Genomic DNA, 27,221 nt, shown 5'->3' with positions numbered 1-27,221 from the left:
TATATGGGGAAAAGAAACATTTTCAGTAACATGTTTTTTTTGAGTGTTTATTATCGTGGAAGGTACTAAAACGCTAAAAAAAAAAACAAAAAAAACAAACATAGAAAGCACCCTATATTGGAAAACAAAAACATTACCAAAAAAACATGCCTTTTGAGTGTTTTTGAGCTATATACGTACTAAAACACTAAAACGCATGCGATACACCATTTATGAAAAAAAAGGTATTTTTAATGATTTCGAGCTTGTTATGTACAAAATCTCCAAAACGGATGCAAAGTATCCTATAAGGGGAAACGAATGGACATTACGAGAGACGTGTAATATGAGCGACTTTGAGCTTCTTACGTACCAAACCTTAAAACACATGAACAGCAATCTATATAGACAAACAGCACAACATTACAAAAAAAAAAAAAAAAACGTGTATTTTGAGTGTATTTCACATTATTAGGTACCAAAACACCAAAATGCATGCAAAGAACCCAATATCGGGAAAAGAAACGACATTTCAAGATACATGTCTTTTGAATGTTTATGAGCGTGTTTGGTACCTAAATCCTAAAAACCATGGAAATCACCGTATATGGGAATACAAAACAACGCTACGAGAAAGTGTTTTTTGAGTGTTTTTGGGCTTACTACATACCAAAAATCTAAAAAGCACATGCAAAAAAGATCGTTATCAACATTAGCAAAAACTAAAGTATTTTGAGTGTTTTTGAGCTTGTTACGTACAAAAACGCAAAATGCATGGGAAGAACCTTATATGGAGAAACAAAATGGACATTACGAGGAACATGTATTTTTAAGCTTCTTAGTTACCAAAAAAAAAAAAAAAAAAAAAAAAAAAAAAAAAAAAAAAACAGGAATAGCACTCTAAATGAAGAAACAGAAAAACATAACCAAAAATATAACGTGCATTGTATTCTATTTCATATTGTTAGACACCAAAACGCCGAAATGCATGAAAATCATACTATATGGGGAAAGGAAACGAGGTTTCCAGAAACCTATCTTTTGAGTGTTCGTGAGCGTGCTAGGCAACAAAAAGCTCAAAAGCATGGAAAGCACCCTACATGGGAATACAAAACAACATTGCGAAAAACCTGTCTTCTGAGTGTTTTTGAATTCCTTACGTACCTAAACGCAATAACGAATGAAAAACACCCCTTATGGAAAAAGAGAATAAATTTAATAAAAACAAGTATATTATTTTTTTTTGAGCTTCTTCCGTATAAAAATGCTTAAATGAATCTAAAATTTATTATATGGAGGAAGTAAAAGACATTACTAGAAACGTATGAATGTTTTTCGGCTTCTTAGATACAAAAACGTTGAAAGGAATGAATACCAGTTTACAGATAGAAAGAGAACAAAATTAATAATAACGTTATTTTGAATGTATTTCACATTGTTAGGTACCAAAACTCCAAAATGCATGCAAAGCACCCTATATGACGAAAGGAAAGGAGATATCCAGAAACGTGTCTTTTTGAGTGTTGATGAGCGTGCCAGAACGTTACAAAGCATGGAAAACACCCGATATAGAGAAAATAAGATGACATTACCAAAAAAAAAAAGTCTTTTTGATATTTTTGAATTAGTTAGGTACTAAACTGAAACGAATGAAAGTAACCCTTAATGAGGAAACAGTATAATTTTACAAAAAAAGTGTATTTTAATTGTTTTTGAGCTTGGTAAGTAGAAAAAAGCCAAAATGCATGCAAAGTACTCTACATGGGTAAACGAAAACACCTTACGATAAACGTGTATTATGAGAGTTTTGAGCTTCTTAGGTACCAAAATGCTAAAACGAATGAATAGCACTATATCGAGAAACAAAACAACATTACCAAAAAACGTGTATTTTGAGTGTTTTTTTTTTTCACATTTTTTGGTACCAAAACGTCAAAATGCAATGAAATCCTTCTATATGGGGAAACGAAACTACGAAATGGAAATTTTGAGTATTTTAAGACTTTTACTTATAAAACGCCGAAATACATCCTTATATGTATATGCTTGTAATTTCCCTTTATGTGGAAAGGAAAAGACATTAAGAAAAACGTGTATTTTGAGTGTTTTTGAGTTTCTTTAGTACCAAAACAATGTTTTTCACATTAGGTGCCATAACGCCAAAATACATGCAACGCACGCTATATGGGTAAAGGAAAAGACTTTTTCAGAAACACGTCTTTTGAGTATTTTCAGATTGTTACGCAGAAAGACACCAAAATGCAGGCAAAAAACCCTAAATGGGGAAACAAAAAGTCATTAAGATAATCGTGTATTATAAGAGTTTTTGAGCTTCGTAGGTAACAAAACGCTAAAAAGCTTGGGTAGCACTCTATATGCAAAAACAGAACAGCACCACAAAAAAAAGTGTATATTGAGTGTTTTTCACATTGTTAGGTACCAAAACGACAAAATACATGCATATAAGGAAAAATAAACGATATTTCAGGAAACATATCATTTGAGTGTTTTTCTTTATGTTACGTACCAAAACGTTAAAAAAAACATGAAAACCAACCTACCGGGAACTGAAAACAACTTTAGCAAAAGCGTGTTTTTTAAGTGTCTTAAACTTCTTATGTACGAAAACCTTAAAACGCAGGCAAAGTACCCTATATAGGGGAATCGTATACACATTACGAGAAACGTGTATTAGGAGCATTTTAGAGCTTCTGAGATAACAAAACATTAAAACACATGAATAGCACTCTATATGAAGAAACAGATCAACTTTACAAAAAAAATGTGTACATTGAGTGTATTTCACAGTTAAATGCCATAACGCTAAAATGCATACACAGCACCTTATGTGGGAAAAAAGAAACGATATTTCCAGAAACACTTTTTTTTTCTTTTGAGTGTTTTTGAGGATGTTAGGTACAAAAACGTTGAAAAAAAAAAAAAAATCGAAAGCGCCATATATGGGGAAACAAAACATTACCAAAAAACGTGTATTTTATCTACTTACATACCAAAATGCTAAAACGGAAGCTAAACACCCTTTTAGAGAAACACAATAACTTTAAGAAAAAAGTGTATTTTCCGTGTGTTTGAGGTTATTACGTAAAAAAAAAAACGCCAAAATGCAGTGAAAATACACTACATAGTAAAAAAAAAACAAAAAAAAAAACACAATACGAGAAACTTCTATCATGTGAGTTTTTTTTTATCTTCTTAGGTACTAAAACGCTGAAACACATGAATAGCACTCTCTATGTAGGAAACGAACAATATTATAGAAAACGTGGATTTTGAGTGTATTTAACGTTGTTATGTACAAAAAAAAAAAAAAGCCAAAATGCATCCAGAGCATCCTGTATTGGGAACCGAAACTAGATTTCTAGAAACAGGTCTTTTGAGTGTTTTTGAGCATGCTACGCACCAAACGATAAAAAAAAAAGGAAAGTATACAATATTGGAAAACAAAACAATATTACCAAAAATGTGTCTTTTCAGTGTTTTTTTAGCTGCTTAATAAAACGATACAAAAAGGATAGAAAAACCCTACAAGAAAAACAGTATAAGTTTTCCAAAAACTTGTATTTTGAGTGTTTTGAGCTTCTTGCGTAGAAAAATACCAAAAGGAATGAAAAAGAACTCTATATGGGAAAAGAAAAAGACATTACTAGAAACATATATTATGAGAATTTTGAGCTTCTTACTCAAGTAACAAAATGTTAAAACACATGAATAGCAATATATATATATATATATATATATATATATATATATATATATATATATATATATATATATATATATATATATATATATATAATAAAGAAACAACATTACCTAAAACGTGCATTTTGAGTGCTGTTCACTTTGTTATAAACCAAAACGCCAAAATGCAATCAAAGCCTCTTTTATTAAAAAAAAAAAAGATATTTTCAGAAACGTGTTAGGTTTTTTGGCTATTTTGTAGCTTCTTAGGCAAAAAAAAAAAAAGCTTAAAAAAGCATGGAAATCACTCTATATGATAATACAAAACAATATTACGAAAAACGTGTCTTTTGGCTGTTTTTGAACTCCTTACTTACCAAAACGCTAAAACGCATGTAAAACATCCATCATGATTACCCATCATGGTTAAACAGAATAACATTACCAAAAAGAAGTATTTTGAGTGTTTCTTTCAGGTTCTTAAGTAAAAAAAAAAACGCCAAAATGCATACAAGGCATAGGGAAAGGAAAAGACTTTATGAGAAACATGTATTATGAGTGTTTTTGAGTTTCTTAGCTACCAAAACACGAAATTGCGTTAATAGCACTCTGTATAGAGAAACAGAACAACATGTATGTACATGAAAACGTGTATTTTGAGTGGTTTCCGCATTGTTAGGTACTAAAAGGACAAAGTGCATGCATAGCATCCTGTACGGGGAAAGGATTCGACATTTCCAGAAACGTGTCTTTTGGGTGTCTATGAACGTGTTAGACACCAAAATGCTAAAAAACATAGAAAGCGTCCTATCTAAGATAAGAAAGCAACATAACCAAAAAACGTGTCTTTGAGTGTTTTGAGATGCGAACCAAAATCACTAAAACCAAGGCAAAACACTCTTTAAGGAGAAAAAAAAAACTTTTTTTTTTACGTCTTAGGTATCAAAAACGATAAAAAAGTACAAATAGCACTCTATATAGAGAAACAGAACAACATTACCAAAAACATGTATTTTTTTGTGTTTTCACATTGTAACAAAACACAAAAATGCATTCAAAGAGCCCTCTATATGGAAAAGAAACATTTCTAGTAACATGTTTTTTTTTAGTGTTTATGAGTGTGTTAGGCACCAAAACGCTAAAAATCATGGAAAACTCCCTATATGGAAAAACAAAAAACAAAATAGCATTACTAAAGAGTATCTTTAGAGTGTTTTTGATCTACTTACGTACCAAAACGTTAAAACGTATCCAAACACCCTGTATGGGGGTAAGAGAATAATATTACAGAAGCAAGTATTTTAAGTGTTTTTTTTTTTTTTTAAGTGTTTTAAATGATACGTACAAAAACACCTAAATGCAGGCAAAGTAACCTATATGTCGAGCCAGAAAGACATTACGAGGAATGTGTATTTTATCTTCTTTTAAATTTCTTGGATACTAAAAACCATAAAACGCATGAATAGCACTTTATATGGAAAAACAGAAGAACGATACTAAAAACGTGTGTTTTCAGTGTATTTCACATTGTTCGTTACTAAAACGCCAAAATGTATGCAAAGCACCCTATATGGGAAAAGTAAACGACATTTCCAAAAACTTGTTTTTTAGGTAATTATGAACGAGTTAGGCATAAAAACGTTAAAAAACATGGGAAAAGAAAACATCAATAAAAAAGTGTCTTTTGAGTGTTTTTGAGCTATTTGCCTACCAAAATGCATAAACATATATAAAATACCTTAAAGGAGAAACAATATTATTACAAGAAACAAGTATTTTCAGTGTTTTTAGCATGTTACGTACAAAAAAATCGAAAATGCATGCAAAGTACCCTGTATGTGGAACCAAAAAGACATTAAAAGAAATGTGTATTATAAGTGTTTTCGAGTTTCTTAGAAACTAAAACGCGAAAAGGCATAAATAGCACTTTATATGGAGAAACAGAACACGAAAGAAAAAAAAAAAACGTGTATTTTCAATGTTTTTCATATTGTTGGGTACCAAAACGCCAAAATGCAGGCAAAACACTTTATATGGTTAAAAGAAATTATATTAAAAAAAAAAACATGTCTTTTAGGTTTTTGAGCCTGTTACACACCTAATTATACTAAAGAGCATAGAAAGCAACCAATATGGGAAACAAATAAACATTACCAAAAACGTGTTTTTTGAGTGCTTTGAGCTAGTTCCATAACAGAACGTTAAAACGTTGGTAAAAACAACCTTAATGGAGATATACATAACAAATTTACCAAAAAACATGAATTTTGTGTTTTTGAGCTTATTACGTACAAAAGCGCAAAAATGCATGGAAAGTATCCTATATGTGAAAACGAAAGAACACGAGAAATGTGTAATATGTGTGTTTTTGAGCTTGGGTATCAAAACGCTAAAATGCACAAACAGCACTTTATATGGAAAAATAGAAGAATTATTACCAAAAATTTGTATTTTGAATGTTTTTTCATATTGCTAGGTACAAAAACGCCAAAATGCATTCAAAGCACCTTCTATGTGGAAAAAAAAAATTCCTGAAACATGTGTTTTGAGTGTTTATGAGTGTTTTAGGCACCAAAACTCTAAAAAAAAAAATTATGGAAAGCATCCTATAAGAGAAAAAGAAAATAAACATGTATTTTTAATGTGTTACAGCTACTTCCGTACCAATCGTTAAAACGCACGCAAAGCACCCTTTATGGAGAAAGAGAATAACATTACCAGAAACAAATACTTTGAATGTTTTCAGCCTGTTACTTACAAAAACACCAAAATCCATGCAAAGTTCCTTATATGAGGAAAAGAAAATATAGAACGGAAAACGTGTATTATGTCTGCTTTTGATCTTATCAACTAAATCACTTACACGCATGAATAACACTTTATATGGAAAAACATAACAACATTATTAAAATCGGGTCTTTTCAATATATTTCACAATGTTAGGTAACAAAACTCCAAAATCCTTGCAGAGCACCCTATATGGCAAAAGGAAACGAAATTTTCAGAAACATGGCTTTTGAGTGTTCATGGGATTCTTAAGCATCAAAACAATAAAAAAAATGGAAAGTACCCTATATGGGAAAAAGAAGAAACATTAAGAAAAACGTCCTATTTAAGAGTTTTGAGCTACTTAGGTACATTTACGTTAAAACGCTTCATGGAGAAACAAAAAAAAAAAAAAAAAAAAATAAAAATAATTATATTGAGTGTTTTGAGCTTATTACGTTGAAAAAGGTCAAAATGCATACAAAGTACTCCATATGGAAAAAAGAAAACACATTACTCGAAACGTGTGTTATGAGTGTTTTTTTTTTTTAATTTAGTTATCAAATGTGAAAACGCGTTAAGAGCACTCTATATGGATAAAGAAAAATAACATTACCCAAAATGTTTATTTTAGGGGGTTTTTATATTGTTAGGTACGAAAACACCAAAATGCATGCATATGGAGAAAGGAAACGACATTGCAAGAAACGTATCTTTTGAGTCTTTTTCTGCATGTTCAGCACCAAAATGTTAAAAAGGATGAAAACCTGAATATACACAATATACACAGTTTTTGTCTCTAAGAAACTAAAAAAAAAAAAAAACTAATAATACACGTTTCTCGTAATGTCTTTTCGTTTCCCCATACAGGATAACTTGCATTTTGGCGTTTTTTAGGTAGGAGGCTCAAAAACAACTAAAATACGTCTTTTTGGTAATGTTATTCCCTTTCTATATAAAAATTGTTTCTTCTACGTTTCAGCGTAGACGAAACATCCAAAATACTTGTTTTTTGATAATGTTTATTTTGTTTTCTCCAAAAAGAGTGTTTTCTATACGTTTTAGCCTTTTGGCACGTAAGAAACTGAAAAAAAAACACTCAAAAGACACGTTTTTTGCAAATGTTGTTTTCTATTCTCATACAGGGTGCTGTCCATGATTTTTAGCGTTTTGGTGCCTAACATGCACAAAAACTTTCTAAAGGTACGGTTCTTATGTCATTTCGTTTCCTCATATAAAGAGCTTTGCATTGATTTTGTGAAAAAAAGACATGGAAAATACCATTTATTAAGAAACATTAACATTACCAAAAATAAATATTTTGCTTTTTTACGTAAAAAGAAAAAAAAAAAAAAACGGAAAAAAAATGCATGCCAAATATTTTATATTTGAAAAGGAAAAGTTCAAACAGCAAAATTAATCTAATGACTGTGTACTTTTTGCCATTGTTAATGCAACTGCTTTATGTTTTGGATTCAGTCCCAGTTGTTGTGTCTGGAAGCAAAGCAAGATGAGACATTACTTGGCTAGTTGCATAAGAAATGGCAAAATGGAAATGTTTCTCCATGATATCTGCCAACCTAAAGGTAATGTAGATACTACTACTTTCAATGTTTTTTTTTTGTCATTGCATGGTACCATATGAGGAAGGTGACTGCATGATTGGATGTGATCGCTGCAAAAGTTGTTACCATCAGGAATGCAAGAACATCTCGTCTATTTGTTGGCAGAAACTGGTGGAATCCAATATCGCCTATGTTTGCAGCATGTGCCAGCAGTCTTCAAGGTATGTGAAAATAGAATGTCACAAAACCATTACTTGGAGTGCTTACAATGAAATGAAGGCAATAAATACCTTTATGTGTCAGTATCTTTTCACTTTTCTTACTAGGACCCTGGAAAACCTTTTAAGAGCCTTTGAAAGTCCATTTAGTAAGGAGAATTTGACTGATTATCATGGAAACCGTTTGGTGATATTGAAGGCAAATCAATACAGAGAGGTCCCATTATATGAACATCCAATATACAAGAAACTGATGATCCCAAATGAGTAAATAAGGGATTATCTTCTTTATACGAGCGTAAAAATCCAGTAACAAAAGCTTTGGTCCGAGGTGAGTAGAATCACTAAGTATAAAATGCATGTCTTCCTGCACCCTTCCGCTAAAACACCCGGGCTGTAATGGTGATGTACAATGATTCAAATGTGCAGGGGTAAGTTTGTGAGCACTGTAAGAGAACCATGCACCTCATCCTCTTTCCCCTACCTACCATGCGTTCTCCCGCCATTAACTACATATTGGTGAGTGTTATGGACATATTATATGTTTAATTTACATGATATCATGTTCTTTGTATGCTGTTTTCTTTTTCAGGTTACTATATTGACATTTCTGTAATATAGACATATTCGTTGTTTGGTATTGTGTATCATACATTTTAGCTTGTAAACTTACCTTTGACAAGGTTCATTGAACGTAACCCATTTTTGCCATTAGTTGCATGTTTCGTTAAATAACAATCCACTATCAGAGCAATTCAAGTGGAACCTAATAACTCGTATCATCTGGATCCCCCTGTCCTAATATGATTTTAAACTGACTTGAGTATAACAGATACCTTTGAAATAGGTTATATATTAGAGTATTAGAGTTATATAATAGAGTATTGCATATTTCAGTAGATTTATGAAAGTGTAGATAAATTTTTGAAGAAGGTGCAATACTGTTTTTTTTTTTTTTTCAGAACAAGACCGGTTATGAGTTATTGATAAGAAAAGACATTTTATTTTGCTTATTATTAATTTTAGTTCTTGACTGTCCTTTGCTTTAATTCTTCAGTTTACTTTTCTTTAATTTTTTTGTATATATATATATATATATATATATATATATATATATATATATATATATATATATATATATATATATATATATATATATATATATATATATATATATATATATATATATATATATATATATATATATATATATATATATATTTTTTTTTATTTATTTTTTTTATGTAGGAGGGATACTGGCCAAGGGCAACAAAAATCCAATAAAAAAAAATGCCCACTGAAATGCCAGTCCCATAAAAGGGTTAAAGCAGTAGTAAAAAATTGATGGATAAGTGTCTTGAAACCTCCCTTTTGAAGGAATTCAAGTCATACGAATGGTGGAAATACAGAGGCAAGCAGGGAGGTCCGGAGTTTACCAGAGAAAGGGATGAATGATTAAGAATACTGGTTAACTTTTGCGTTAGAGAAGTGGACAGAATAGGGGTGAGAGAAAAAAAGAAAGTCTTGTGCAGCGAGACCATGGGAGGAGGGGAGGCATGCAGTTAGCAAGATCAGAAGAGCAGTTAGCATGAAAATAGCGGTAGAAGACACATAGAGATGCAACATTGCGGCGATGAGAGAGAGGCTGAAGACTGTCAGTTAGAGGAGAGGAGTTGATGAGACGAAAAGCTTCTGATTTCACCCTGTCCAGAAGAGCGGTATGAGTGGAACCCCCCCCCCAGACATGTGAAGCATACTCCATACATGGACGGATAAGGCTTTTGTACAAAGTTAGCAGCTAGGAGGGTGAAAAAAACTGGCGGAGACGTCTCAGAGCGCCTAACTTCATAGAAGCTGTTTTAGCTAGAGATGAGATGTGAAGTTTCCAGTTCAGATTATAAGTAAAGGACAGACCGAGGATGTTCAGTGTAGAAGAGGGGGGACAGTTGAGTGTCATTGAAGAAGAGGGGACAGTTGTGTGGAAGGTTGTGTCGAGTTGATAGATGGAGGAATTGAGTTTTTGAGGCATTGAACAATACCAAGTTTGCTCTGCCCCAATCAGAAATTTTAGAAAGATCAGAAGTCAAGCGTTCTGTGGCTTCCCTGTGTGAAATGTTTACCTCCTGAAGGGTTGGACGTCTATGAAAAGACGTGGAAAAGTGCAGGGTGGTATCATCAGCGTAGGAATGGATAGGACAAGAGGTTTGGTTTAGATCATTAATGAATAATAAGAAGAGAGTGGGTGACAGAACAGAACCCTGGAGAACACCACTGTTTACAGGTTTAAGAGAAGAACAGTGACCGTTTACCACAACAACACTTGAACAGTCAAAAAGGAAACTTGAGATGAAGTTACAGAGAGAAGGATAGAAGCCGTAGGAGGGTGGTTTGGAAATCAAAGCCTTGTGCCAGATGCTATCAAAAGCTTTTGATATATCCAAGGCAACAGCAAAAGTTTCACCAAAATCTCTAAAAGAGGATGACCAAGATTCAGTAAGGAAAGCCAGAAGATCACTTGTAGAGCGGCCTTGACGGAACCCATACTGTTGAGGAGAGATTAAAAAAACTTTATATAGGCAGGAAATTAAAGCAAGAGAACGGTAGTTTGAGGGATTAGAACGGTCATCCTTTTTAGGAACAGGCTGAAGTTAGGCAAACTTCCAGCAAGAAGGAAAGGTAGATGTTGACAGACAGAGCTGAAAGAGTTTGACTAGGCAAGGTGCAAGCACGAAGGCACAATTTTGGAGAACAATAGGAGGAATCCCATCAGGTCCATAAGCCTTCCGAGGGTTTAGGCCAGCAAGGGCATGGACAACATCATTGTGAAAAATTTTAATAGGTAGCATGAAGTAGTCAGAGGGTGGAGGAGAGGGAGGAACAAGCCCAGAATCGTCCAAGGTAGATTTTTTAGCAAAGGTTTGAGCGAAGAGTTCAGCTTTAGAAATAGATCTGATAGCAGTGGTGCCATCTGGTTGAAATAAAGGAGGGAAGGAAGAAGAAGCAAAGTTATTGGAGATATTTTTGGCTAGATGCCAGAAGTCACGAAGAGAGTTAGATCTTGAAAGGTTTTTACACTTTCTGTTAATGAAGGCGTTTTTGGCTAGTTGGAGAACAGACTTAGCATGGTTCCGGGCAGAAATATAAAGAGCATGAGATTCTGGTGATGGAAGGCTTAAGTACCTTTTGTGGGCCACCTCTCTATCATGTATAGCACGAGAACAAGCTGTGTTAAACCAAGGTTTGGAAGGTTTAGGTCGAGAAAAAGAGTGAGGAATGTACGCCTCCATGCCAGACACTATCATCTCCGTTATGCGCTCAGCACACAAAGACACGGAAGCAGTAGTTATTCCAAGGAAAATCGGCAAAATACCTCCTCAGGTCCCCCCAACTAGCAGAGACAAAACGCCAGAGGCACCTTCGCTTAGGGGGATCCTGAGGAGGGATTGGAGCGATAGGACAAGATACAGATATGAGATTGTGATCGGAGGAGCCCAACGGAGACGAAAGGGTGACAGCATAAGCAGAAGGATTAGAGGTCAGGAAAAGGTCAAGAATGTTGGACGTATCTCCAAGACGGTCAGGAATACGAGTAGGGTGTTGCACCAATTGCTCTAGGTCATGGAGGATAGCAAAGTTGAAGGCTAGTTCACCAGGATGGTCAGTGAAAGGAGAGGAAAGCCAAAGCTGGTGGTGAACATTGAAGTCTCCAAGAATGGAGATCTCTGCAAAAGGGAAAAGGGTCAGAATGTGCTCCAATTTGGAAGTTAAGGAGTCAAAGAATTTCTTAGAGCCTGTGGAGTTAGGTGAGAGGTATACAGCACAGATAAATTTAGTTTGAGAGTGACTCTGTAGTCGTAGCCAGATGGTGGAAAACTCGGAAGATTCAAGAGTGTGGGCACGAGAGCTGGTTAAGTCATTGCGCACATTTGTTTTTGTTTTTTTTATGTAGAAAGGACACTGGCCAAGGGCAACAAAAATCCAATAAAAAAAAAAATATGCCCACTGAAATGCCAGTCCCATAAAAGGGTCAAAGCAGTGGTCAAAAATTGGTGAATAAGTGTCTTGAAATCTCCCTCTTGAAGGAATTCAAGTCATAGGAAGGTGGAAATACAGAAGCTGGCAGGGAGTTCCAGAGTTTACCAGAGAAAGGGATGAATGATTAAGATTACTGGTTAACTCTTGCGTTAGAGAGGTGGACAGAATAAGGTTGAGAAAAAGAAGAAAGTCTTGTGCAGCGAGGCCGCGAGAGGAGGGGAGGCATGCAGTTAGCTAGATCAGAAGAGCAGTTAGTATGAAAATAGCGGTAGAAGACAGCTAGATATGCAACATTGCGGCGGTGAGAGAGAGAGGCTGAAGACAGTCAGTTAGAGGAGAGGAGTTGATGAGACGAAAAGCTTTTGATTCCACTCTGTCTAGAAGAGCAGTATGAGTGGATCCCCCCTAGACATGTGAAGCATACTCCATACATAGACGGATAAGGCCCTTGTACAGAGTTAGCAGTGGGGGGGGGGGTGAGAAAAACTGGTGGAGACGTCTCAGAACACCTAACAGTTATCCCACCGCGATCCCTTCTTCACCTAAACAACCTTGACCACCATCTCTCCCTAACTCTCTCTCTCTCTCTCTCTCTCTCTCTCTCTCTCTCTCTCTCTCTCTCTGTCTGTCTGTCTCTAAGACATCTGCAGCTACAGGTGTGCTGCAGCTGCTACTTCCCAGTGCTATCCTTAAGGGTTGCAGGTGTTTTCATAGGGTCGTTAACCCACACCTGCGGCCCTGAGCCATCATGTCAAGAGAGGATTTTGGGGTGAGCCGGGATGGCAATTCCTGACACTAGTGTGAGCCAGCATGGCAGAATTACATCTACTCATGGATTTTAGCGTTTTGGTACAAAGGTAGCTTAAAAACACTCGAAAGATAAGTTTTTCGTAATGTCGCTTTCTTTCCCAAAATATGGTGCTTTGCTTGCATTTTGGCGGTTTGGTACCTAACATTGTTAAAACTTCAAAATATGCGTTTTTTAGTAATGTTCTGTTTCTCTATGTAGAATTCTATTCATGCATTTTAGCTTTTTGCTACCTAAGAAGCTTAAAAACACTCTCAGTACAAGTTTCTCGTAATATGCTTTTTTTTTTCTTCACATAGGGTACTTTCCATGCCTTTTGGCGTTCTTTTACGTAACAACATCAAAAACACTCAAAATACACATTTTTAGTAATGTTATTATGTATCATTAAAAGTGTTTTGCAAGCGATTTAGCTTTTTGTTAGGTTTCTCAAAATACTCAAAACATACGTTTTTTGGTTAATGTTTTAGTTTCTCATTTAGGCACCAAAATGCTAAAAACAGGAAAAGCATTTTTTACGTGAAAACAAAACATTACAATTTTTTTTTTTCAGCGTCTTCAGGTACTTACGTAACAAAACGGTGGAACGCTTGCAAAACAAAATGACTAACAAAAACAAGTATTTTTTTTTGTGATTATTACGTAAAAGAAAAAAAAACATTTAAAGTACCCTATATGAGGAAAAGAAGAGATTATGAGAAAATTGTATGAGAGTATGTATAATCTTCTTAGGTAACAAAACACTAAAACGCATGAAAAATCCCTAAATTCACGCAACGCACCCTACATGAGGAAAGGGAACGAAATTTACAGAAACGTGTCTTTTGAGTGTTTATGAGCGTGGTAGCCACCGAAACGCTAAAAAGCGTGGAAAGCACCCTATATTTTAAAACAAAACATTACGAAAAATCTCTTGTTACCGAAACGCAGACACGGATACAAGACACCTTTTTACGAAATAACAGAACAATATTACAAAAAACAAGTATTATGAGTATTTTTATATCGTGTTATGTAGCAAAATGCTAATATGCATGGAGAGTACCCTATATGGGGAAACGAAAAGACATTATGAGAAACGTGTATTATGAGTGTTTTTGAGGTTCTTAGGTACCAAAATGCTAAAAGGCATGAATAGCACTTCATATCGAGAAACATTACAACATTACCAAAAAAACGTGTATTTTGAGTGATTTTCACATTATTAGGTACCCAACCGCGAAAATGCATTTAAAACACTTTATATGGGGAAACGAAATGACATTACCAAAAATGTTTACTTTAAATGTTTTTGAGCGTGATAGGCACGAAAGCGCTAAAAAAAAACTTAGAAATCACCCTATATGGGAATACAAAACGTAAAAAAAGACACGATAAACGTGTCTTTTGACTGTTTTTTTTTATTTTATAACTTATCAAAACACAAGCAAAACACCCTCTTTTGGAGAAAAGAATAACTTTACCAAAAACAAGTATTTTGAGTGATTATGAGCTTGCTACGTAGAAAAACAACAAAATGAATGCAAAGTAACCTATATGCAGAAACGAAAACACATTACACTTAACGTGTATTATGAGTGTTTTTTAACTTCTTACTACCAAAACGCGAAAATGCATTAATAACACTCTATATGGAGAAACAGTACAACATTACGAAAAACGTCTAATTTAAGTGTTTCTCACATTGTTAGCTACCAAAACGCCAAAGTAAATGGAAAGTCCCTTATATTCGTAAAGAGAAACGAAGCGACATTTTGTGCATGTTAGGCACCAAAACGCTAAAACCATGGAAGCACACTATATGAGAGTACAAAACATCATTATAAAAAACGTGTCTCGAGTGTTTTTCAGATTCTTATGTACCTAAACGCTAAAACGCATCTAAAGACCCTAAATGGAAAATTAATAAGATCACCATATGAAGTATTTTGAGTGGTTTTGAGCTACTTATGCACAAAAACGTATAAAAAAAATAAAAAAAAAAAACATGCAAAACACCCTTTATGAGGAAAGAGAATAACATTACCATAAACGAGTATTTTGATTTTTTTTTTAGCGTGTTACGTACAAAAACGTCTAAATCCATGGAAAGCACCCTATAAGAGAAAACGAATAAACATTACAAGATACGTGTATTGCGAGTGTTTTTGAGATTCTTAGATACCAAGTCTCGAAAATGCACGAATAGCACGCTAAATGTAAAAACACAACAACATTACCAAAAAGTGTATTTTGAGTGTTTCAAATTCCTAAGTACTATATCGCCAAAATGTATGCAAATCACTGTATAAGGCGAAAGGATAAGAAATTTCAAGAAACATGTCCTTTGAGTATTTATGATTCTTCTAGGCACCAAAACAATAGAGAAAAAAAAAACATGAAACGCAGCGTATATGGGAAAAGAAAATATTACCAAAAACGTTTCCCCTAAATGGGGAAACGAAAAGACATTATGAGAAACTTTTATTATGAGTGTTTTTGAGCTTCTTAGGTACCAAGACGCTAAAACGAATGAATAAAACTATATATGGAGAAACAAAACAATATTAGGAATAAACGAGAATTTTCAGTGTATTTCACATTGTCAGGTGTCAAAACGCCAAAATGGACGCAAAGAACCCTGTATGGGGAAAGGGAACGAGGTTTTCTGAAAAGTGTCTTGTCCGTGCATATTTTAAATTTACACTATGAATATACCAAAAAAGTGTATTTTGAGGATTTTTGAGATTGTTACGTAGAAAAATGCTAAATTGCATGCATGCATGGAAAAACGAAAAGACATTATGAGAAACGGGTATTATAAGAGTTTTGAGCTTCTTAAGTACAAAAATGCTAAAACGCATAAATAGCACTCTATATCAAGAAACAGAACAACATGTCTTTTAACTGATTTTCATGCCTTACGTAACAAAACGCTGAAACACGTGCAAAACACCCCTTTAATGAGAAACTTAATAACATTACTAAAAACATTTATTTTGTGTTTTTGAGCTTGTTACGTAGAAAAACGCCAGAATGAAAAAAAAGTACCCTATATGGAAAAAACAAAATATTATCACAAGAAACGTGTATTAAAAGTGATTCTCAGCTTCTTAGGTACAAAAACTTGTGAAAAGCACTTTATATGGAGAAACAGAACATTACCAAAAACGTGTGTTTTGAGCATTTTTCACCCGTTTAGGTACCAAAACTCAAAAAAAAAATGTATGGAAAGCACGTTCATTGATGAAAGAACTTACCAAAAACGTCTATTGTGAGTGTGTTTGAAAATCTATGCAAATAACCCAAATAAGAAAACGAAAAGAAATTACGGGAAACGTTAATAATATTTATTACTTTATTACTTTATTACTTTATTACTCTATATGGGAATACAACTCAAGATTAACAAAAAACGTATCTTATATGTCTTTAAGCTTTTTCCATACTAAAACGCTCAAACGCTTGTAAAACACCCTTTATGGTCAAACGTAATAACGTTACCAAAATCGTGGATTGTGAGTGTTTTTTTTTACATTTTACATAAAAAAACACCAAAATACACGCAAAGTACCCTATATTGGGAACCGAAATGAAATTACGAGAAACGTGTATAATGAGTGTTTTTAAGTTTCTTTGGTACCAAAACACTAAAACGCATGAAAAAAAAAATTATACGGAGAAACAGAAAATTACCAAAATCTTGCGTTTTGGATATTTTCACCTTGTTAAGTAACAAAATGCCAAAATGCATACAAAGCACGTGATCTTGAGAAGCAGAAAAATTTTCCCAAAAACGTGTATTGTAAGTGTGATATCGTTAGGTATTAAAACAGCAAAATGCATACAAAGCACTCTATATAGGGAAACGAAAAGACATTGTGGGAGATGTGCATAATGAGTGTTCATGAGCTTCTTAGCTAACAAAACAGAAAAACGCTTCAATATCACTCCATATTGAAAAAAAAAAAAAAAAATATTACAAAAAAGTGTATTTTAAATGTTTTTTTTTCACACTTTTAAGTACCAAAACGTGCGAAACATTCTATAAAAAGGAAACAAAGTGGCAATACCAGAAACGTGTCTTTTCAGTGTTTTTGAACTTGTTACGAGCAAAAACGAGAAAATGAATGCAAACAACCCTATATAGGTAATAAACCGATATTATAAGAAACGTGTATTATAAGTGCTTCTTAGCTTAGTACCAAAACACTAAAACACGTGTATAACACTTAATGGGGAGAAAAAGAACAAAATTACTGGAAACGATTTTTTTTTTTTTAGGTACCAAAACATCAAATGCATACAAAGTACCCTAGAAGGGAAAAAAAAAATACAAAAAAGCCAAAAATCCATGCAAAGCACTATATACTAGAAAAGAAATGACATTATGAGAAATATGTCTTTTGAGTGTCTGAGTGTGTTAGGCACAAAACCCCTTAAAAGCATGTAAAGCACCCTAAAATAACATACAAAACAACATAACCAAAAACGTGCCTTTGAAAATTTTTCAGCTTCTTACGTATCAAAAAACTTGAAACATATGCTGGTAAACTCTGGAACTCCCTGCCTGCTTCTGTATTTCCACCTTCCTATGACTTGAATTCCTTCAAGAGGGAGGTTTCAAGACACTTATCCACCAATTTGACCACTGCTTTGACCCTTTTATGGGACTGGCATTTCAGTGGGCATTTTTTTTTAATTAGATTTTTGTTGCCCTTGGCCAGTATCCTTCCTACATTAAAAAAAGAAAAAAAATATATGCAAAAAGAGCCTTTATGAAAAATCAGAACAACATCAGCAAAGTTATGTATTTCAGTATTTCATAACATATTACTTAGAGAAACGTCAAAATGCATGGAAATTACCCTATGTGATGAAATAAACGAAATATTATGAAGATGAAATATTATCAGAAACGTGATTATGAATGTTTTTGAGATTCTTAGGTACCAAGAGTAAAAAACGGGAGAACAGTATTCTATATGGAGAAACAGAACACCATTACCAAAAACGTGTATCTTGATTTTTTTTCTTTTTTTTGACATTGTTAAGCACCTAAACATCAAAATTCATGTAGATCACTGTATATGGGAAAGCAAAACAATATTACCAGAGACGTATCTTTTCAGTGTTTTTTTTTTTAGCGTTTTAGGCAACAAAACACTAAAATCCATAAAAAAACTATATTGTAATACAAAACAATAGTTCCAAAAAAAATTTCGTTGATGAGGAGCTTCTTACATATGAAAATGTTAAAACGCATGCAAAAAAAAAAAGCACTTTATGGAAAAACAATAACATTACAGAAAATGTTTATTTTGAGTGTTTTGAGCTTATTAGGCACAAAAGCTACAAAATGCATTCATAGTACCCTATATGGTGAAAAAAAACGTAATTACCAGACACGTGTATTATGAGTGTTATTGACATTAAGTAACTAAATTCTAGAAAGCGTGAAGAGCACTCCATATGTAGAAGCTGAACAACTTTACAAAAAATCGTGTGTTTTAAGTATTTTTTATTTATTTTATTTTTTCACATCATTAGGTATCAAAACGCCAAAATGAACACCCAGCTGTTTTTCATAGAGAAACGAATTGACATTACATGAAGCGTAGTTTTAAGTGTTTTTCAGCGTTTAGGCACCAGAACGCTACAATGCATGGAAAGCACTCTATATTGGAATAGAAAACAATATTACCAAAAACTTATCTTTTGGGTGTTTTTTTTAGCTTCTTACCAAAACGCTAAAACGACTACAAAACACACCATAACGAAACAGAATGGCACAACTGAAAAAAATGTGCATATTCATTGTTTATGAATTTGTTTAGTACAAAAATGCCAAAATTAATGCGAAGTACCCTATATGGGAAATAAAACTATATTAAAAGGAACGTGTCTTTTGAGTGTTTCTGAGTCTCTTAGGCACCAAAACGCTCCAGCGCATTGAAAACAATGCATGGAATACAAAAACACATTACAAAAAGCGTGTCTTTTGAGTGTTTTTGAGCTTCTTACGAAGAAGTGTTACAAGTATTATCTAGTAAAAGTGTTTCTGAATTTCTTAGGTACCAAATCGGTAAAACACATAAATAGTATTTTATTTTATTTTTTTTATTGAAAAACAGAACAACATTGCCATGAACGTATATCTGAGTTTCTTTTTTTTTCATTGTTAAGTACTAAAACGACAAAATGTTTGCAAAGCACCCTATATGTGAAGACGAAAGGACATCAGGAAAAACATGTATTGTTAGTATTTTTGAGCTTCTTAAATACCAAAACTCTAAAATGCGTCAATAGCACTCTACATGAGAAAAAAAAAATAAAATATATGTATATGTATATATATATATATATATATATATATATATATATATATATATATATATATATATATATATATATATATATATATATATATATATATATATATATATATATATATATATATATATATATATATATATATATATATATATATATATATATATATATATATATATATATATATATATATATATATATATATATATATATATATATATATATATATATATATATATATATATATATATATATATATATATATATTTATATATATATATATTACCAAAACCGTCTATTTTGATATTCATATTGCTAGGTACGAAAGAGCCAAGATGCATGCAAATGAAGAAACGTATTTTTCATCTGCATTTGAAAACGTAAATGTAAGGCACCAAAACGCTATAATGCATGGAAAGCACTATCTACTGGAAAACAAAAATGCATGACAAAAAGCGTGTCTTTTGAGTGTTTTTTGAGCTTTTTACGTACCAGAACTCTAAAACGCATGCAAAAACATCCTTTGTGGAGAAACAAAATAACATTACCAAAAAAATGTGTATTTTGACTTTTTTTTTTTAGCTTGCTAGATACAGAAACGGGAGAATGTATGCAAAGTACCTTATACGGTAAAAAAAAAAATATATATAACCGGAAACGTGTATAAGTTTTTGATCTTCTTGGGTAAAAAAAAAAAAATGCGTGAATAGCACTCCATATGTAGAAACAGAACTTTTTTTTTTTTTAACAATGTTATGTACCAAAACGTCAAAGTGCATACAAATCATATTGTAAGGGGAAACCAAACGACATTACCAGAAAGACGTATTTTCAGCGTTTTCAACTGTTTTTTTTTTGTCACTAAAATGCAAAAAAATACATACAAAACACCGTATATTCTAATACAAAAAAAGATTACGAAAATGTGACTTTTGAGAATTTTGTGCTTATGAGCTTCTTAAGTAGCAAAACGCTTAAAAAATGGAAAACACCGCTTTTGAACTTAATATTTGAACAAACATACCAAAACAATAAAATGCATCAAAAGCACTCTATATGGAGAACAACATTACAAAAAAACGTGTTTTATTTTTTTTTCACCTAGTTCGTTACCAACACCTCAAATAAACATACAAAAAACGTGATTTTAGTAAAACGAACAAATTACCAAAAACGTGTATTGTGAGTGCGTTTCAGCATATTAGGTACTAAAATACCAAAATGCACTCAAACCACCTTATATATGGAAACGAAGGGACAATAGGAAAAACGTGTATAATAATTTTTTTTTTGAGCTTCTTAGGTATCAAATCGCTAAAACACATGAATAGTTCTCTCTCTCTCTCTCTCTCTCTCTCTCTCTCTCTCTCTCTCTCTCTCTCTCTCTCTCTCTCTCTCTCTCTCTCTCTCTCTCTCTCTCTCTCTCTCTCTCTATATATATATATATAAAACATAACATCACCAAGAATGTTTTTTTTTGTGGGTAATTCACATTACTAGGTATCAAATACCAAAATGCTTGTAAGGTCTCCTATATGGGGAAAAGAAAAGACATTACCAAAAACGTGTCTTTTTTATTCTTTTTAAGAGCGAGCTAGGCAACAAAACGAAAAAAAAAAAGATGGAGAGCACACTCTTTCGGAAAATAAAACAGTATTACCATAAATGTTTCTTTTTAGTGTTTTTAAAACGCATGCAAAAAAAAAAAAAAGAGAGAGAAACAGTATAACATCATAAACGTGTATTTTTAATATTTTTGAGCTAGTTACGTACAAAAACACCAAAATGAAAGAAAAGTACCACATATGGGGAAACAAAAAAGACATCACGAGAAACAAGTATTATGAGAGTTTTTGAGCTTCTTACGTGGCAAAAAGCTAAAACGCATTAATAACACCTCATATCGAGAAACAAAACAACATTAACAAAAACGTATATTTTGAGTATTTTTCACATTATTACGTATCAAAACACCAAAACGAATGCAAACCTCCCTATATGGGTAAAAGAAATGACATTACCAGAAACGTGTCTTTTGAGTGTTTTACAGCGTTGTAGCCATCAAAACCCTAAAAAAGCATGGATATCGCCACATATGGAATACAAAATAACATTACGAAAAAAAAGTGTCTTTTGAGTGTTTTGAACTTATTACCAAAAAAAACTAAAACTGATGCAATACACCCATTATGAAGAAAATACAATTCAATTACCAAAAACAAGCATATTTAGTGTTTTTGAGCATTGTACGTACAAAACAGCCAAAATGTATGTAAAGTACTATGAATGGTGAAACGAGAAAACATTACAAGAAACATGTGTTATGAGTGTTTTTGAGCTTCTTAGGAACCGAAACGCTAAAACGTATGAATAGCGCTCTATATGGACAAAAATAACATTACCAACAACGTGTATTTTAAGATTTTTTGCACATTGTTAGGTGATATAACACAAAAATGCATGGAAAGCAACCTGTATAGGGAAAAAATACTTTTAACGTTTCTTTTAAGTGGTTATATGAGTGTTAAGTACCAGAAACGCTAAAAAAGCACCCAATATGGGAAAAGAAAACAATATTAATAAAAACGTGTCTTAATTAATTTTTCAGCTACTTACGTAGCAAAGCGCTAAAACGCATTTATGAAAAACACCATTTATGAAAAAAAAAACACAATAACACTACAAAAAATAAGCATTTTGAAAGTTTTTAAGCTTGTTAGGTACTAAAACTCGAAAACTCTATATGGAGATTCAGAACAACATTGCCAAAAACGTCTATTTTGGGTGTATTTTTCATTATTAGCTAACAAAACGTCATAGTGCATGAATAGCACCCTATATAGGGTAAGGAAACGAGGTTTTCAAAAACTTCTCTTTTGGATGTTTATGAGCGTGTTAGGACCAAAATGATATGAAAAAAAAACATGGAAAGCACCCTGCATGATAAAATAAAACCTTTTCAATGTTTTTTTTTGTACTTTTGAGTTACTTTCGTACAAAAACGGAAAAAAACACTTGCAAAACATCCTTAAAAGGAAAAACATAATAAAATAATAAAAAAAAACATGGTTTCTAGGTTTTTGAGTTTGATACGTATAAAAAAATAGACAAAATGCGTGAAAATTACTATGTGGAAATGAAAAGAAATTTGTTGGAACATTTATTATAAGTGTTTTTTTTAACTTTTTAGATACTGAAACGATAAAACGCATGAATAACAATCTATATGGAGAAGCAGAATAACATTACAAAAAACTTTTTTGATCTTAGGTACTAAAACGCTAGAACGCATGAATAGCTCACTATATAGAGAAACAAAACATTACCAAAAAACATGTACTTTGAGTGTACTTTACTTTGTCAAGTAACAAAACGCTAAAATGCATGCAAAGCACCGTATATGAGGAAAGGAAACGAAATTTCCAGAAACGTGTATTTTGAGTTTTTATAAGCGTGTTAGTCATCTAAACGAAAAAAAAAAAAAAGAATGGGAAACATCCTATATGAGAAAACAAAACGATATTCTAACAAAATATTGTAACCTAATTATGTACCAAAACGCAGAAAAGAATGCAAAAGTTTTTTTTTTTATAGAGAAACATTATAACTACCATAAACGTATATTTTAAATGTTTTTGAGCTTCTTACGTACAAAATGACAAAATGCATGAAAACCACTCTATATGAGAAATGAGAACAAAAAACGTGTATTATGAGAGATTTTCAGCTTCTTAGTTACCAAAATGATAAAACGCATGAATAGCACTCTATATCAAGAAACAACAGCATTACCAAAAAACGAGTATTTATTTTTCGCATTGTTAGGTACCAAAACGTCAAAATGTTTGCAAAACCGACCAAATGAGGAAACAAATGAATTTACAAAAAAAAAAAAAGTGTCTTTTGAGTGTTTTTGAGGTACTTACGTACTAAAACTCTAAAATGCATGGAAAAACACACTTTATGGGGAAAGGAGTGACAATACCAAAAAACAAGTGTTTTTAGTGTTTTCAGCTTGTTACGTACAAAAACGCCAAAATGCATCCAAAGTACCTAATAAGGGGAAGCGGAAAGACATTAAGAGAAACGTGTATTATGGGTGATTTTGAGCTACATAGGTACCTAAAACGCATCAATAGCACTCTATATGGAGAAACACAATATCATAACCAAAAACGTTTATTTTGAGTATTTTTCACATTTACGTATCAAAACATCAAAAATCATGCAAAGAACCCTGTATGGGGAAAAGAAGCGAGATTTTCAGAAACGTGTCTTTGGAGTGTTTTTTATGAGCGTTCTAGGCACCAAAACTATAAAAAAGAAAAAAAACATTAAAAACACCATATTTTTTTTTTCACCCCCCCAGCTGCTAACTCTGTACAAGGGCTTTATCCGTCCATGTATGGAGTATGCTTCACATGTCTGGGGGGGTTCCACTCATACTGCTCTTCTAGATAGGGTGGAATCAAAAGCTTTTCGTCTCATCAACTCCTCTCCTCTAACTGACTGTCTTCAGCCTCTCTCTCACCGCCGCAATGTTGCATATCTAGTTGTCTTCTACCGCTATTTTCATGCTAACTGCTCTTCTGATCTTGCTAACTGCATGTGTCTCCTCCTTCCGCGGCCTCGCTGCACAAGACTTTTTTCTTTCTCTCATCCCTATTCTGTCCACCTCTCTAACGCAAGAGTTAACCAGTATTCTCAATCATTCATCCCTTTCTCTGGTAAACTCTGGAACTCCTTGCCTGCTTCTGTATTTCCACCTTCCTACGACTTGAATTCCTTCAAGAGGGAGGTTTCAAGACACTTATCCACCAATTTTTGACCACTGCTTTGACCCTTTTATGGGACTGGCATTTCAGTGGGCATTTTTTTTATTAGATTTTTGTTGCTCTTGGCCAGTATCCTTCCTACATAAAAAAAAAAAAAAATATGGTAAAAGAAAAAAATATAGTACCAAGAACGTCTCTTTTTAGTGTTTTTGAGCTAGATATGTACCAATAAGCTGAAAACCATGTAAAAACCCTTCGGGGAGAAACAGCATACATTTACCAAAAAACGTGTATTTCTAGTGTTTTGAGCTTGTTACATAGAAAAATGCATGGAAAACTATTTATAAGGGGAAACAAAACGGAATTCCAAGAAACATATTTTTTTTTCGTGTTTTTATGCATGTTAGGCACCAGAACAAAAAAATGATGGAAATCAACCAATATGAAAATAAAAAAAATAAAAAAACATTACCAAAAACGTGTTTTTAATGTTTTTTTTTGTTACCTACTAAAACGCTAAAATGTATTTAAAAAGACACTTTATGAAGAAACAGAATAATATTACCAAAAAAACAAAAACAAAAAATTAATGTTTTTTTAGCTTGTTACGTACAAAAACGCTAAAATAGTTGCAAAGGACCACATATTGGGTAACGAAAGGACATTACGAGAGATGTGTATTATGAGCGTTGTTTGAGCAACTTAGGTACCAAAATCCTAAAATGCATTAATAGAACATTATATGGAGGAACAAAACAGCATTACCAAAAACATGTATTTTGAGTGTTTTTTTCCCAATAATTAGTACCAAAACGCCAAAATGCATGAAAAACTCACCATATGGAAAAAAAATAAATAAATAAAAAAATACAAAAAAAGTCTTCAGCGTTTTGAGGTACTTGCCAAAACGCTAAAATACATAGAAAACACCTTTAAAGGAGAAACAAAACAACAATACCTAAAAACAACTATTTTGAATGTTTTTGAGCTTTTTACGTACAAAAAAGGAAAAAATACACGTAAAGTACCTTATATGGGGAGAAAAAGAAGACATTACGATAACTGTGTATTATGGGTGTTTTTAAGTTTCTTAGGTACCAAACGATAAAAAGTAACAATACGAATCTATATATAGAAACATATTACTATGATCAAAAACGTGTATTTTGAATGTAATTCTAATTTAGATATCAAACCGCCAAAATACATGTAAAGCACTCTATATGGGTAAGGGAAATGAGATGTCCAGAAACGTTTTTTTTTGAGAGTTTATGAGCGTTCTAGGCACCAAAACGATAAAAAGCACGGAAAGCACCGTATATGGGAAAATAAAACAATGGTAGAAAAAAAAACGCTACTTTTCATTATTTTCAACTGTTTCTGTACCAAAACTCTGAAAAACACGTAAAAAACCTTTTATGGAGAAAGAGTATATATATTTACCAAAAACATATATTTTCAGTGTTTTCGAGCTTGTTAAGTAGAAAAATCCCAAAATGCAATGCAAACTACTCTACATAGGGAAACGAAAAGACATTACAAAAACGTTTATTATGAGAGTTTTTCAGCTTCTTAGGTATCAAAACGCTAAAACGCGTAAATATCACTGTATATGGACAAACAGAATAAAATAAACAAAAAAGTGTATTTTGAGTGCTTACACATGCCAAAAAGCATCCAAAGCCTCCATTATTGGGAAACGAAACGACATTACCAGAAACGTGTCTTTTGAGTGATTTGAGCGTGTTATGCACCAAAATGCTAAAAAGCATGGAAGTCACTCTGTATGCGAATATAAAACAACATTACGAAAAACGTATCTTTTGAGAGTTTTGGAACTTTTTACGTACCAAAACGACAAAACACACTTTATAAAGAAATATTACCAAAAAAAAACAAGTATTTAGAGCGTTTTTTTTTTTTTCAGCTTCTTATGTAGAAAATTGCCCCAAATACAAAATACTCTATATAGAGGGATAAAAAAAAAAAAGCTATTACGATTAACATGTGTTATGAATGCTCTTCAGCAACTTAGGTACCAAAACGCGAAAACGCGTTGATACCACTCAATATTTAGAAACAGAACAACATTACCAAAAACATATAAATTAAGTGTTTTTTTTTTCACATTGTTAGATACCAAAACGAAAAAAATGCGTGCACAAAGCAGTTTATATTGGAAAACGAAACGACATTTCAGGAAACGTATCTTTTGCGTGTTTTTGTCTCGTTAAGTACCATAACGCTAAAAAAGCAAGGAAAGTGCCATATATGGAAATAGAAAACATTACCAGAAACGTGTCATTTGAGTTTTTCGCAGCTTCCTACGGAACAAAACGCTAAAACGCATGAAAAAAATAAACACCCTTTATAGAGAAACAAAATAACATTACGAGAAACAAGTATTTTGAGTGCTTTTGAGCTTTTTCCATACAAAAACGCCAAAATGCATGGAAAGTCACGAAATGGGGAAACAAAAAGACATTAAGAGAAATGTTTATTTTAAGTGCTTTCCTGAGATTCTTCGGTACGAAATTGCTAAAATTCTTAAAGAACAACTCTATTAGGAGAAACAGAATAACATTATAAAAAACGAGTATTTTCAGTGTGTTTCATATTATTAGATGCAAAAACGCCAAGTTGCAGGTAAAGTAACCTATATGGGTAAAAGAATCGACATTACTAGAGACGTGTCTTTTGAGTGTTTATGAGCATGTTAGGAACCAAAATGCTAAAAAGAAAGGAAAGAACCCTATATTGGGAAACAAAAGTTCACAAAAAACGTGCCCATAAAGTGCTCGTAAAGCTACTTACATATCAAAATGTTAGAACACATGCAAAACTCCGTTTATGGAGAAAGAGAATAACATTAATAAAAACAAGTATTTTGCATGTTTTGAACTTCTTACGTAAAGGAACGCCAAAATACATGGAAATTACACTATTTGGGAAAAGAAAGAACATTACGAGAAACGTGCATTATCAGTTTTAACCGTATTAGGTACCAAAATGCCAAAAGTAATGAATGGAACTCTATATGGAGAAACAGAACATTACCAAA

This window comes from Scylla paramamosain, chromosome 5, assembly GCF_035594125.1.
Source record: "Scylla paramamosain isolate STU-SP2022 chromosome 5, ASM3559412v1, whole genome shotgun sequence".
NCBI lineage: Eukaryota > Metazoa > Arthropoda > Malacostraca > Decapoda > Portunidae > Scylla > Scylla paramamosain.
The sequence above is the reverse complement of the archived record's forward strand: the minus strand, read 5'-3'. Positions refer to the sequence as shown.